Source organism: Trachymyrmex septentrionalis, unplaced genomic scaffold (genome assembly GCF_001594115.1).
Source record: "Trachymyrmex septentrionalis isolate Tsep2-gDNA-1 unplaced genomic scaffold, Tsep1.0 scaffold131, whole genome shotgun sequence".
Lineage (NCBI taxonomy): Eukaryota > Metazoa > Arthropoda > Insecta > Hymenoptera > Formicidae > Trachymyrmex > Trachymyrmex septentrionalis.
In genome coordinates, this window is record NW_017304450.1 from 1159619 (window position 1) to 1163374 (window position 3756).

The following is a 3756-nucleotide window of genomic DNA, read 5'->3' on the forward strand; positions in this document are numbered from 1 at the left end:
TATATATAATTTTAATATATATATAATATATATTGTATATATATATATATATAAAATTAATTATAATTGATTGATAATATATCGCAATCATGCAATGAATCCTCGATTATTGAGCTAAACGCTCAAACGCAGATCTCAACGCCCAAAAGAGTTAACTAACTCGATCTGTTAAACCCCTTGTAAGTCGGTTACGCTCGATGCATTTACACAAGGGGTGGCTGTATATAAAGGACGTTTCTGAAAGCGCGCGCTATATGCGCACCTACGACCGGGTGTATCGTGAGGTTGAGTTACGGAGCGACCTGTTTTATTAGCTTCGGGAAGCACTGCATTCTTTCCTGTTCGAACTGTAACCGCATGCGCCAAGCGGCACCGACGACAGACATTCAGGACCGTATATGTAAAGCATGCGGCCTGGGTTATCGCATATACATAGATGGGATGCATAGATTTTTATTCAGGATGTAAGAGTGAATTCGAAGAATTTTAAGATAAGTGTAAACCGTCTTCAAAAACGGGAGCGAAAAGCTTTTTCAAATCTATATTAAACGTGGATAAATTTGTCGATGATATTAATGTAATTTTAACTACTACCTTATTGTTAGAAGAGTAAAATTTGAAACGAAAGGAAATCAATAACGTAAGATAGAAAATAATATAATTCGTATTTTCATAAAATTGTCACAATTTCTAAATAAAAGGAATAAAATATTTAAAAACTACTTTTTAATTAAATAGCTAGAAATTAAAATATTTAAAGATTTAGAAATTAAGAAATATATTATAAAGAAATTTTTATTAAAAAAATATTATGAGAGTAAGATATGAGACACATTTTATTGTGGTTATCGTCTTGAAATATATTATTCGATTGTGGACAGATACAATAGTAATTTCTTGTTAAAACTTTTCTTTGAGACGAACCTTCGTCCGAGCAACATTAAATAAAGTTAACTGGAAATTACGTCAAATCTGCTATCGGCGCGCTCATCGATCATGTGCGCCACCACGCGCGACATTTATGGGATTTCCCACTTGGATTTATGACCCGGACGAATTTTAATCCACCTTTCAAACGATGAAGCTGATTTCGGCAAGGTAATGCAATTTCCAAATGCGAGCACGTTTTATCGAACCGGTTCCTATTCGAACTGAAATATGCTCGGGCAAATTTCGTATTCGTACTCTTCCTTGTAGCATAAAACATAAATCCCTCTAACGTTCCCCGAACGAAACGACCGCAAAAATAGTGGTGCAATCGATATAAGTCATGTGCACTTATTCGAACGTGTAATTCCGTGAACACGAATTATTCAATGTTGAGAAAAACGATATTAATCGTTAATGTTGCGGTTCAAACTAAATTATTTGCGTCTTGAATTATAATTAGGAAATGAGATATCGATATATGTATTTATTTATATTCACTTTAAATTATTTTGTATGCAGTTTTCTAAAACAAATATTATTTTGAGATTCGAAGATCTTTTGATTGATTTAAAATTATTTGTAATTTTTCTTCTTTTTCACAATTTTTACGAAAATTTGTAGTAAAAAATTTTTTAAATCATTTTTAACATAATATAAACGTACCTTTGTCAAGCTGTTTGATTTGACATTTTTAACTTGTTTCTATGTACAGATAACTCACTATCGTATCTACCTGCCTTTATCGTAACTTTTCAAGAAATGCCTTTTACTTAAAGGTTTTCGTTTATTTGGAAATTCAGTTTTAATATATGTATAAATGATACTAATATATAATTTCCATGATATTTAAAAAAAGTGAAATAATGTTATAATTATTGTTACATTGTTATATTCAGCCTTTAGAATATTATGAAATATTAGCGACATTTATACATACATATATTGTATGTAAAACCACTATGAATTTTTAAAAGAAAAATTTTTAAACAAAAATATTTTTCTCGAAAAGTTAATAAGTAAAGCCACGTGTAGATACGATAAGTTATCTGTACATAGAAATAAGTTAAAAATATCAAATGTAAAGCATAAAACGTTAACTTAACAAATACACGTTTCCATTAAATGTAAATTTCAAAATTTAGAATTCTAATTTTTCCGCATCGGCACATAGTTTTATACATTTTGAAGATTAATTTGTAGAGAAAAGGAGTTTATGTGGATCAAGAGAACGACAATTTTAATATCTAATAGTACTGATGCAATCTAAGAAAACATTTGTTATATGCATCTGTCCTCGATAGAAATTGTGTTTAACTGGCTAGATTAGGTGCAAGATATAATTTTACATTTGTCACTTTATGCGGAAACTATAACAACGATAACGTCAAAGCGGTGAAGGGCGGTGAAAGGTGAAACAAACTGCGAGTGCATTTCGAATATACGTGCACATTTTAAAAGAGATAGAAATACGTTAGATTTCTTTCTTTAAAATAAATAAGCAGCTCCTATCTTTGAGTATAGTTATTGCAATAATAGTAATCTGCCATGTTGATCCACACGATACACATCAATCGCGTTCGTTTCGTGATCTGCATCGACAAATTAATGCATTCGGCTATACCGCATCATTTCGCGCGGCGCAAACACGAAGGATCATTTTGCTATTTTACGTTCACTCGGGTTTACGCCTGTATGATATGGTTTGCATTAATGTAGGCCGACATATACGTAGAAGAAAGCCTTACGTTAAAATCCGCTCAAGAACGAATGGAAATGTCATCGTGCTTGCACTAGGCTTTATCTCCACTCCGTTTCGATAATTTGTCGAGCGCAAATTGCGTCGCGACGAGGAATGATTTAAAATGTATGAACGCTTTTCGAAGGCTATTCTTTGGCCCCCTTTCCCCTTCCCAGTATCGTCTCGTATGAGGGAGAGGGGGCGGTCTCCTCTGCGATAACGATGCGACCTACTACCGCACCTTCAAGCAATAATTAGAAACTGTTATCCTCACGACGCATATTACTCCGTAACACTTTGTCCTGCATAGCCTTGAGACGTAGAGGACGTCTCGTGACATTCCGTTATTCAGAAGCTGGGCCTTCAGCTCGGAGCCGGAATAACGTATTGTAATCCATACCTTGACGTTTCAATAATAAAAATTTATCTGATTTTTTATTCTCACATTTAATAATAATTCATCATTTGTGTTTATATAATTCTATGTCGTTTATAGGGTGACTTTTATGACACATTTTACAAATGTTTAAAATTATTAATTAATTATCTCTCTACTTCTGTTATATTTGCTATTTCTTCCTCATTAAGCACTCAAATAAAAGTCGTAAGGTGTGTATTGCTATTGCGAACATTGTATTGGTAGGTAATTATTATTTTGTATTTTTACATCAACAACCGCTATGGCATCGGCAATTTGAATTAATTTGTAATTTATATTCGTTTATAAATTTATTTGAAGTCAAATAAATTTACTTTTATCATATATAAAATTATAAAGCTACAATTTTCTAATTTTCTCACATCGGCACATAATTTTACCCATTTTACAGATTAATTTGTGAAAGAGAAGAATTTATAAGGTCAAGAGGAAAATTTTAATAAATAAAGAAAAAATGTGAACTGTATTACTTAGATTATAATTGGAAAATATACAAGAGATTATTTTACAATTAAATCGTAAATGGACTAAGAATAGAAGCAAAAGATTTTTATTCGAATCTGATGGTTCGATATATTTCCGTGTGTTCAGTCGGTGGGTATTAGAGATTTAATATGTATCACGTTCGACTTGGTGAGCGCGCAGGCTT

At 32.1% G+C, this 3756-nt stretch overlaps 1 protein-coding gene across 1 annotated transcript in view; it reads right to left on the reverse strand.

The window, feature by feature from the left end:
- LOC108756957 overlaps positions 1-3756 on the reverse strand; it is a 14349-nt gene that overhangs the window by 942 nt on the left and 9651 nt on the right. The window lies entirely within an intron of this gene.